This window comes from Oryctolagus cuniculus, chromosome X, assembly GCF_964237555.1.
Source record: "Oryctolagus cuniculus chromosome X, mOryCun1.1, whole genome shotgun sequence".
Classification (NCBI taxonomy): domain Eukaryota; kingdom Metazoa; phylum Chordata; class Mammalia; order Lagomorpha; family Leporidae; genus Oryctolagus; species Oryctolagus cuniculus.
Window position 1 is genome coordinate 31,505,848 of NC_091453.1, and position 11,757 is coordinate 31,517,604.

The window sequence follows — 11,757 nt, forward strand, 5'->3', positions numbered from 1 at the left end:
TTGGGTCCCTGCCACCCGCAAGGAAGACCTGGATCAGGTTCCCAGCTCTGAGCTTCATCCCAGTCTAGTCCTGGATATGGGCGCTCTATGTGTCTCTCTGTCTCTCATCTCTGCCTTGCAAATAAAAAAGTAATAATAAAACAAAGCTTAAAAATAAAAAAGCAGCTCTCATGTAGTCAAAGATTTCATAAATAGAAAACAATTGATAACAGGACTTCATTAAAAAACCAGCAAGACACCTCGAGGAAGTGCAAATGCAAGCCACAGACTGGAAGAAAATGTTTCTAATACATATATCTGACATATGCAGAATATAAAAGAATTCTTACAAAGAAATAAGAAGAAAATCCAACTAAGAAATAGGCGGCCGGCGTTGCAGCTCACTTGGCTAATCCTCCACCTGTAGCACCGGCACTCAGGGTTCTAGTCCCGGTTAGGGCGCCGGATTCTAACCTGGTTGCTCCTTTTCCAGTCCAGCTCTCTGCTGTGGCCCGGGAAGGCAGTGGAGGATGGCCCAAGTGCTTGGGCCCTGCACCTGCATGGGAGATCAGGAGGAAGCACCTGGCTCCTGGCTTCGGATCGGCGGCAGCGCACCAGCCGTGGCAGCCATTTGTGGGGTGAACCAACGGAAAAAGGAAGACCTTTCTCTCTGTCTCTCTCTCTGTCTAACTCTGCCTGTCAAAAAAAAAAAAAAAAAAAGAAAAGAAAAAGGCAACTTTGTCTCTTCCTTTCACATAAATAAAAATAAATTTTTAAGGGGCAAAAACTTTGAAGAGGCATTTCATAAAAGGATACCCAGGGACAGGCCTTGTAGCATAAGAGGTTAAGCAGCCGCTTGCGATGGTGGCATCCCATACTGAAGCACCTCTTTGAGTCCTGGTTACTCTACTTCCTACACTATTTCCAATTCAGCTTCCTTTCTAATATGCCTGGGAGCCCGAGCGCTTGAGTGCCTACCATGGATGTGGGAGATCAGGATGGAATTCTGGCTCCTGGCTTCAGCCTGGCCCAGACCTGGCTGTTGAGGCCATATAGAGAATGAATCATCAGATGGAAGATTATCTGTCTCTATCTCTCCCTCTCTCTGTCACCTTGCCTTTCAAATAAATAAATATCTCTCTAAAATAGAGGATATCTAAATGCCAATAAGTATGTAAAATTATCACTCCCTAGGAAACACAAATTAAAATCACAAGGACCATGGCACCTCCATTGGGATAGTTTTTTTTTTTTTTTAAAGACTTATTTATTTATTTGATAGACAGAGTTACAGAGAAGCAAAGGCAGAAAGAGATCTTCTATCCCCTGGTTCACTCCCTAAATGGTCACAATAGCCAAAGCTGGGCCAATCCAAAGCCAGGAGCCAGGAGCGTCTTCAGGGTCTCCCATACAGGTTCAGGGGCCCAAGGACTTGGGCCATCCTCTGCTACTTTCCCAGGTGCATTAGCAGGGAGTTGGATCAGAAGTGGAGCAGCCAGGATTCGAACCGATACCCAAATGGAATACCAGCACTGGAGGCAGCAGCTTTTACCCACTATGCCACAGTGCTGGCCCCTGGATGGTTATTCTTAAAAATATATTTTTATGAAAGGGAGATTGACAGAAAGGAGAGACAGAAGAGAGATCTTCCATTCACTAACTCATTCCCCAAATTCCAATAGCCAGAGCAACACAGGCCAAAGCCAAGAATCAGGATCTCCATCCAGTTCTCTCATATGGGTGTCAGGAACCCAAATACTTGAGCCATTATCCATTGCCTTCCTGGTGCATTAACAGGAAACTGGATCAGAAGCAGAGGAGGGGGCAGGTGCTGTGGCATAGTGGGTAAAGCCGCTGCCTGCAGTGCCAGCATCCCATATGGGTGCCAGTTCAAGTCCCAGCTGCTCACTTCTGTGGCCTGGGAAAGCAGTAGAAGATGGCCCAAGTCTTTGAGCCCCTGCACTTTGTAGGAGACCCAGAAGAAGCTCCTGGCTCCTGGCTTGTGGCTTCTGATCGGTACAACTCCAGCCGTTGCCGCCAACTGGGAAGTGAACTAGTGGATGGAAGACCTCTGTCTCTCGCTGCCTCTCCTTCTTTGTGTAACTCTTTCAAGTAAATAAATAAATCTTTTTTTAAAAAAAGCAGCAGCAGAGGAGACAGGACTGGGTATCCTAAGCAGTACCTTAACCAGCTGTATCACAATGCCCACCACTAGGATGGTTATTCTCAAAAAAAAAAAAAAAAAAAAAAAAGTTGGGCTAGCATTGTGCTACAGTGGATTAAGCCACTCCCTGCAGAGCTGGCATCCGATATGAGAACTGGTTCAATTCCTGGCTGTTCCACTTCCAATCCAGCTCCCTGCTAATCCACCTGGAAAAGCAGTGGAAGATGGCTCAGGTTCTTGGGCCCTGCCACCCACCTGGGAGACCTGAATGGAGTTGCAAACTCCTAGCTTCAGCTTGACCTAGTCCCAGCCATTGTGGCCATTTGGGGGAGTGAACTAGCAGATGGAAGATCGATCTCTCTCTGTAGCTACCTTTCATGTAAATAAATCTTTAAAAAACAAGTTGCTGAGAATGTGGAGCAACTGGAACCCTATATACTGCTGGTGGGAATGTAAAATGGTGCAGTCACTACTGATGGTAGTACAATGGTCCCTTACAATACTAAAGCCAGAATTGTCACATGAGGTTAGCATTTGATCTAGCCATTAAGATGCCCACTTCTCATATCAAATGCCTGGGTTCAATACTCACCTCTGGCTCTGACTTCAGCTTCTTGCCATGCCGATCCTGGGAGGTGGCAGTGTTGGATCAAGTAACTGGGTCCCTGCCATACAGCGGGGAGACCTGGACTGAGTGAGTTTCCAGCTTCCCAGCTTCAGCCCCCAGCCTGGCCAGGGATCACTGTGGGCACCTGGGGAGTTAGATAGGAAACTCTCTCTGTCTATCTATCTCTCTGCCTCTTAAATAAATAAATGATTTTTTTAAAGAACAGAATTTTCATAGGCTGCAGCAATTCCACTTCTGAGTAAATACCCCAAAGAACTGAAAGCGGGATCTCAACAAGATAGTTGTGCACCCATATTCAGAGCAGCATTACTCACAGCCGTTAAAGGCAAAAGTAACGCAAGTGCCCACTGACAGATGAATGGGGAAACAAAGTGTGATATAAACATACAATGGAATACTGCTTGGCCCTGGAAAGGAAATAAATTCTGACACGAGCTATACCATTAGTGAACCTTGAGGATGTAAGGGAAATAAGCTAGTAACAAAAAGACATATGGTATATTATCCCACTTACACAAGGTACCAGAGTAGTGAAATTCGTAGAGACAGAAAGCAGAGTGGGGCTGAGAAGGTGGCGGGGAAGGAGTAGGAGACAGGGCATTACTGTTTAATAGGGAGAGAGTTTCAGCTTTGTAAGATGAAAAGAGCTCTTGCCATGAATTGTTACACAACTGTGTGTATTCCTATGGCATTAGCCACTGACTGTGTAAAGATGAAAAAGATGGAAACTGTACATATGTGCATTTTACCAAAATGATCATTTTAAAATTATTAATTTTCAAAGAATTTTTAAAACCACTATGCTCCCACCAAAATAGTTGAGATTCGAAAGATCAACAAAACCAAGTGTTAGTTAAAGGGCAGAACAACTGGAACTGTTGTGCACACAGGTGGAATTTAAATTGATGGGACCACTTTGGAAAACTGGCAATATCTACTAAAGCTAAATACATGCCTCACCGTATGACCTCACAATTCCACTGCCAGGTGTATGCCCAGAGAAATGAGTGGGCATGTGCACCAAAGGAAAATAAGCGAGAATGTCCATAGCTCCAGCTGCTTTATTCACAGGAGCCACAAACTGGAAACAATCCCCAAGTTCCAACAGGGAAATGGATAAACAAACTGCAGTAGGGCCACACAATGGAATTACCAATTACCACTCGGCAATAGATTAGAAGGAATTACCACTACACACAACCACATGGACATCACGTTACACAAAGGAGGACGCATACAAAACAATCCCCACTGTATATATAGTGTTTATATGGGGCTGAAAAGCAGACAAAACTAATAGATGGAGTTTTGTTTTGTTTTGTTTTGTTTTTAAAGATCACCATGTGTTACCTTTATATCGGAGGTGAGAAGAAAACTGAACGGAAGGAGCAGGAGGAAGTTTTGTGAGGTGCTAGAATGTTCTGCACCTTGTGCCTCCATCACTTGGTGTATATGCACATTAACATTTAATTGAACAGGGCACTTGAATACAGGACACACTTTATTATATGATGTACCGCAAGAGTAAAATTAAGTCTCTCTAAAGTTCCTAGAATGTCCACAATACATTAGAATTGAATCAAAGATGGAATAAAATCTCCCACCTTGCTCTTTTCCTTTTCCGCTTAGAAGATGAGACCGTACACGTTTGGAGGTTGTTATTTCCCCATTTCCCGAGTCGGATAATGAGTCCAAGTGCCATGCAGGGCAAACCCACGGGATCCTGAATGTCCCAGAGCTAGTGAGGGCCTTTCAGGCTCACTACTTCCTCAGTCTGAGCTCCCAATTTGCTTTCTAATGATAAGTGTCCAATTGGATCTTTTCAGGCTTCAAGAACAGCACCCGACTTTGCTTTCCACCATCATTACTACGGGCTAAACAAATCCCTCCTCAGTTGTAAAGGCAGAATGTCAAAAATCACAAGGCATCACTACATTCCCGCATTGTGATGACCAAGACTACCCACCCCTGCCCTCACTCTCCCCAGCACCCCTGCAGCCCACTCCCAAAAAGAAAACTTTATTTCCTTCCATGGCCGCTTTGATGCCTGTCCCTGACACAGCCAACTGTGTAACTGTAGCTTCCCAGGAAAGTACTAATAGCTATGGCCCACCACTGTCAGGGAAGAAAATAAAAATCCAAAGAAAGCTGAACCCTTACTTCTAGTTTTCATAATAACGTGCTACCCACTTGTTGCAAAAAAAGTAAGTTAATTTGCAAAATCTTACATTTTAATGATATTCAGCAGCAAATTATGTTGAATTGTGTCACAAGGAGTAACTTTACAAACTTGATTATCTCTGATCTGCATATAACCAGTCCTCATTTTGGTCAGTAGACAACTTAGTGCGCCTACAAAAGCAGCCAGATAGTAGGAGAAAAATAAAGAGAAGGTTAAACGTAGCAGGGCTGGTTTGAAAGAAGATTCCAGAATACCTCTGCATTCTGATCAGTGTGAAGTCAAATTGAGGATGAGACACAGCTTTATTAAAACCAGGTTTTGGCTTCACAGGGTGACTCTGTCAAAATTATTCAGAACAACTGTCAGCTTTATACAGCTTCAGGAAAAAGTGTTTTGAAAAGCAAATATCAAGCAACAACTGGTTAAAGGCAAAGCCACACGGGGTCACAGCGAAAAAGCAAAGCTTCTCTTTTACAGCAGTCAAAAGCCATGCACTCTGCAATAGCATAATGCGGTACACACATTTAAATACATTGTCTGAAACAGACTACAATTATTTTGTCCTCTGAGGTTACCTCGAAATACACTTCACTTCATAAAAGTCTATATCAACGTCGAAAGATCAATGATGGCAGCAAGTGGGTTCATACTGCTGGAACGCAATCGTAAACTCGGAGAGGTGGATTAATTGTTCTACATACCTGCGGTTTTTCAGATTCTCGCACTTGCTTAACTCCTGTACGTTCAACTCTTCTCTTTCAGAAACCACTTCTGGAAGCTCCCGTTTTTGGCTTCTACACTGCCACCTGTAGGCACAAAAGGGAAATAAACCATCCAGGAGGCATGTAACAAGGACAATTAGGAGAAAAGTGGCAAAGTATTTGGTCTAAAAGACAAAAGTGTTCTTTTCGCTCTATGTGGAAAATGTGGGCGCCGTCCCTCTCCCCCTATGGCTAGACAAGTTCTTTGATTAGAGATAGAAACATCCAGAAGTCTCAAGTCGCCAACTCTACACGGCTCATATCAGTTTATAGAGACGGAGTCCCACAACCCAACTTACAGCCATTTCACGACCTGCCGCTTAAAATTTGATGATGACTTGGCCACTTTGCTAATCGGAGATGTAAGGATTCTGTACATTATCACAACGAAAAGAGAAGGGGAGAGAGCCAGGCTAAGGTTACTTTTTCACGAGGTCCTAAGACATCTATTGAAAAGAATAATTCTAACCTGAACTAGACGCTTGTGCAATCTAAAGAGCGGTTTGGCAGGGTATTTTCCTCATAATGCTCAATCCCCGATTTGAATGTAAAGGAAGAGTGCCAAGAGGTCTTTCTGACACCGGCAGGATTTTAATACAGGTAGGTCCTTCATCCTTAAAAGAGCACAAACAAACAAACAAACAAAGTCAGAGCAGTTATCAACAGTATAATAATAAAAATCCTTAAGCAACTATCAGCGAGTCCAAGCAGCCATAAGATGAGAGAGGGTTTCGGGCGGTCAGACTGAGACAGACAGAAACAGACGGACCCACCGACAAAGCGGCAGACAGACACGGAGATGCCAGAGTTAACTGAGAATAACAAGCTATGCCGCGTAGCTTTTTACCTCCTCTGAGTCCCACAGTTCAACCACGACAAGTGTCCGGCTCCCGCACCTTCAGCCAAAAACACAAGCATACCCCCCACTCCACCCCCACCCCCACGCCAAGGCGAAACCGCAGCGCCAGAAGCCACCACCGAGCGAGCACACCCGCCGGGCCCGCTATCCCGCAAACCCCGCGGCTTCTTAATCCCCGCCGGAGATCGGCCCCACTTACCCGGAATGTACTTTAACGCCCCGAGGGCCTGTTTGCGTTTTCAGAATTGCACCAAATCCAAGAAAAGCAAGTCTCCTTGAGACCCTCTCCTCCTCCCTAGGACGGACATTCCCACAACACTCTCCTCCCCCTCCCAACCGCGAACATGCGCTGGGCCAGCCCCAAAGGGTCTTTGGGGACCCGCCAGTGATCAACACTGCTCCCACGTGCCTCCATTAAACCGACGTGCAAACGTGCCCAAGGCGCCAAGGGCATTTGCTCAGTCAGCCCTCCGAAGGGAGTTCAGCAAACCCGTTGACCCCTCCACCCCCAGCCTGGTCCCCGAAAGCATTGAGGGCGCACCCGGGCACAAGCACCCGAGCCAGCACACAATACTCCAGCAACTCCAGCCTTCTCCGCACACGCCCCGCTCAGTCCTGCCACCACTCTCTCTCCACGCAAGGTCCCTACAGTCCCCGCGGGCCGGGAACAGGGGGCGTCCAGATTGCTGCCGGGTGTGAACTGGGAAGAGGGGGGCGACCTGCACACACCACCGAGATTGCGGGCGGAGAAGGGGGTCGCAGTCCTCCAAAACCAAATCCAGTTCCTAAGAAGGCGACCGGGTGGAGGTGGGGACGCTGAGACCCGAGGGAGTGACTCCTAAGGGAGGCAGCTTTCCCGCACCTCTTTCCCCACCTAGCACACACACGCGCGCGCGCGCACACCACGGGGCCATGCACCTTTCCCCTACCCCGGGACCTGCCGGCCCTAGTCCCCGAGCGCTGCGGCCTGGAAGGGACGGCATCGGGTCGGCGGCGGTCCGAGGAACCGGCAGTGCGCCGCGCTCGGGGTGCCCACCTGCGCGCAGGGTCGCCGCTGGTGCCGGTGCGCCTGCCGGTGCGCGGTCTCCGGCTGCGGGAGCAGGAGGCGACGGCGGCCAGACTCCTGGACCCCACGCGCCTCCTCGCTCGCCCGCAGCAGCGGTCCTTGTTTCCCTTGGTCGGAGCTGGCGAACAGCCCACCTAGCCCGCAGGTTCTGCCACCGTCGCTCTGCCCGCCAGAGCCCAAGCTGTCCTCCCCGCCCCTTTCCCGCCGCCCCGCGCAGCGCTCTGCTGCGCTCCGCCCCCCGCCCGCCCATCCCAGCCGGGGCCCAGTCGGGGGATGCGGGCCCCGCGCCTCGTGCCGCAGATCCGGGGTCCCAGGCGGGGCGGGGGTGGGGTGGGGGAAGAGAAGGGGCGGGCGGAGGATCCGCCCGGACCCCGCGATCCTAATCCACTCCCCACCCCCAGGGTCCGCGGCAGCTGCCCTCACTCAGGCGGCCAAGGGTGTGGACACAGCGCGCGCTGCCCCCGCTCTTCCGGCGTCTCTTCACTCCCCGCAAAGCACCTTCCATGGCCTCGAGGGTGCCTCGTGTTTTGGGGGGAGGGGGTCTGGGGAAGCGGGGTGGAGTGAGCGGCAGAGAGGAGGTGAAGATATTACCATGTCAACTGCTTTCAAGTTGCTGCCTGTGCCTTGTTTCTGTTGCATTAACTACCTGGATGTGCTGCTTCCCTTGTTAGAGCCGCAGTAATATTCAGAGGTATGAATATAAGCTTGCCAAGCTAATTGCTTGAAGGGTCGTTTCCTTTCAATGTCGTGATGGCAGAATACGACACATTCACTCTTTTTAAAAAGTTACTTTACGTATATGTTTAATAAATATAAAATCACATTTCTAATTTAAAAAACTAGCAAAATATAACTAACTGAACAGCTGTGTTGAACAGAAACAGATCAAGGGTGTGTGCGCTATTTAAACCCGCTGTAATTACATTAATTGGTTCGTTTTAAAGTGTATTTTAGGTATTTCCTAAAACGGGATCAGAACTGAGGGATTAGGAACCCCTGAGCATTAATCTGGCTTTTTGCCACAGTTCTAAAACGTCAATTTCATGGAAATTACTACATGTGGTTTGTTTAGAAAAATGGATCCTTTTTCTTCCAGGTTGGCAGCATTTTGAGATCTGGTAAACGACTTATTTTGTAAAAGCCAAGAAAGAATAAAATTCTCATTCATTTTCTGATGATGGAATATCTGGTCTGGTAGCTTTTTCTTTAGTGTTTGCCTCTTCGAGGCAAACTTCCTCTCTGCTTCCTCTTACATTTGCTTTGCTTTCTCCGAGATATTTGTTCCCCAGATGTAAGGAAAGTTATACACACCATGATTTTTGAGGCTTGGTTTTCTGAAAGGCGATAGGAAAATTAATTACAGTTAACTATCAAAGTCAACCCCAGGCTCATGTTACTAAATTTCACACTGAGTAACCCTGTTTTTCAGCTCAGCATTTAGCAATTTAGTCTAATACTTGAGAACCAAGAGTTTTCAAAATTTCATCCTTATGAGAATGAAGTGTACAATTTTTAATGAATGTTTTTGAACTGAAATTAAATTTATTAAATTGACTAATGAGAAGTATATTAGTACTGTATGTGTGGCTGGGGAAAGAAGGACAATGTGGATGACAAACAGTTCTGAAGAGGCGCAGAAGCGAAGAAAATAGTCCTTAGCATGAGCCCTTTTTCAAGGGAAGGATGACAAATGCCAGTAATTATGCAAAGAATGACTGCTGCCTCTCTTCTCTTTGCTTTGGTTTTGTGGCAAGGCCTGCATTTATCTCTTTTGATCATCACAATAAAAGTAAAGTAATTCAGCATTCCAGTGACATTGCTTAGTAAATTAGCAATTTGAAAATGCTTTTATTACCTAATTAATCCAAGTAAATGCCTCTGATAAATCGGGTTTTACTCTTACATTACACCCCCCCCCCTTTGGTGTGTGTGTGCCTCCAGAAAAGCATTTGCATGAAATAAAAACAGATAAAGCAAGCTCAAAAACAATTGCCTGCCAGATTCTTTTACGGGGAGTGGGGGATGAGTTTCAATAGAAATGATATTAAGTGACCTTTGGATCTTAAATTATAAATCAGGTATTGGTTATGAATTGCTCATTGGCTGCCTCTTTAATGAGTTCTTGTGTGTTTGCTTTGCTCTGTTTGTTCTTCGGAAGCATTTTTGCATTTCTTTCTGTCTGCCTTATTGAAGCCACCTTTGCCTAAACTGTTTTCCACAAACTTCCACCAAAGACTCAGAGCCTAATCCATCGCTTACTTGGCAATTATCTTTGTCCTTCAAGCTGGGTCTCCCTAGAGGTCTTTGGTAAGAATCCAGTGCGATTAAACGCTCACAATTGGAAAGAGTACTTCATCAGACACGGTTCTAACTGAGAGGTAACTATCAGATTTCTCAAAACCAGGAGGGCGTGTCCTATTTGAATAAAAAGAAGAAAGAAACACAAAACAGCAAACCCATTTTGTTCAGGTCAAAACTAAGCCAACAGAATCACAATTGAAATCCTCTTAAGCCTGAATTATGCTACCAGAGATATGTAAAAAGTACAGCTCAAATAATTTTATCTGTATTTTCTTTCACCCCTTCAAATTTTGTGCTCCGCTGACCAAACACCATTACATTTCACATTTCCCTTTCAGTTCCTATGCTATTAAGAATTTTTCACTGATCTTTAAATAAAAAGTGCATTAGACACTCCCACTGCTCCCAAGGAATCCTGTGTCACTCTCCACTTGAATCCACAAGAATTCCCTTGCAATGTCTTTGGCATTGATAAGGACAGATCTGAACATCTCATAGAGACCCGAGGAAAAACAGAGCTCCAAGGACTGGCCCACATTGGACACAAACAAAACATAAATTTTCGTTTTAACAGTTTAATCCTCCTCCATCCCCAGCAAAAAAGCTGTATAACGGTTTTCCCTCTTGAGAAATTTTCTCCTGACAATTATTTCGATAGGTTTTTTGTTGTTGTTGTTCATTAACTCTTTGGGAGTGGGGGTGGGGGAGTGAGCCTGAACATCTACATAGACTTCTCTCCTTTCTTTCCTAGGATAACTGAGGATCGATTTACAGGGGAAGGGGGAGGTGATGGCTCAGCTCTTTTGTCAGTTTCCTCTTCTGACTCTAAGACAATCCATGAAGCAAGTTTCTTTACTTTGGTCGATTAGGATTAGTGAGCATCATCATTGATTCAAATTTGCAGAATGTCAATTACTTGAATTGGTCTCCTTGTGTTAGAGAAATATGTCACCAGTTACCTCACAAGCCAGTGAAGATAGCGACTCCACCACCCATACAATGTTCAGGTTGAAATGTTGGTGCTCTGAGTCTAGTTACTTAAAAATATGTGTATATATATGTGGATGTGAATGTATAATTCTAAGCTAGCTGTAATTTTGAATGCTTACAGGAGATCCTTCAGTCAAGAAACCTTTGGAAAACTATCTCTTAGGGTTTTGGGATATGTGATAAACTGAAGAATACATTACTATCTACCTCACTCTCAGGCAAATATCTTTTTCTGATTCTGCTCTCCCTAGAAATCCTCAACACCGTGTAACCATATCACTCCAAGGTTAATGAGAAAGAAAAGAAAGGAAGTGAGGAAGAAAGAAAATGCAGTGTGATAGGATGTAGTGTAACTGATAAGCACATAAAGTTAATAAGATCATGGTTTCCTTCTGCTGTGGACTATTTTGCTTTGTTTTGTTCCATGAGGGTCAAGCAAAGCCCTATTCCTAGAAAGGGACAGATGTTTTATTGGTCATCAGGTGTTTGATGGCAATTATGTCCCCTAAAAAGTGTGCCGAAGCCCTACCCCATGGTGCCTATGAATGCACCCGTATTTGAAAAGAGGACCTCTGCAGATGTGATTAAGAGGTAAGTTAAGATGAAGTCATATTAGAATGGAATGGTTCTTTAATCCAATGCGGTTGATCTTTTCACAAGACACCCAGACGCAGAGGGATATTGGCCAGGTGAAGATGCAGGCAGAGGTTGAAGTTATGCTGCTACAGAGCAAGGAGTGCCTGGGACTACCAGAAGCCAGAAGAAAAGAGAAAGGATCCTCCCCTAGAGGCTTTGGAAGGAGCATGGCCCCACCAATACCATGATTT

General features: G+C 45.6%; 1 long non-coding RNA gene across 1 annotated transcript in view; it reads right to left on the minus strand.

Annotated features, from left to right (window-relative positions):
• LOC103351793 (uncharacterized) overlaps positions 1-11,464 on the minus strand; it is a 114,767-nt gene extending 103,303 nt beyond the window's left edge. The window contains exons 1-5 of the long non-coding RNA XR_519493.4: positions 11,460-11,464; positions 8,893-8,973; positions 7,610-8,018; positions 6,184-6,328; positions 5,655-5,759 (exon numbers count right to left, since the gene is read on the minus strand). This is a non-coding gene — a long non-coding RNA (uncharacterized lncRNA). The remainder of the gene's footprint in view (positions 1-5,654; positions 5,760-6,183; positions 6,329-7,609; positions 8,019-8,892; positions 8,974-11,459) is intronic.
• Positions 11,465-11,757: the final 293 nt, after the last annotated feature.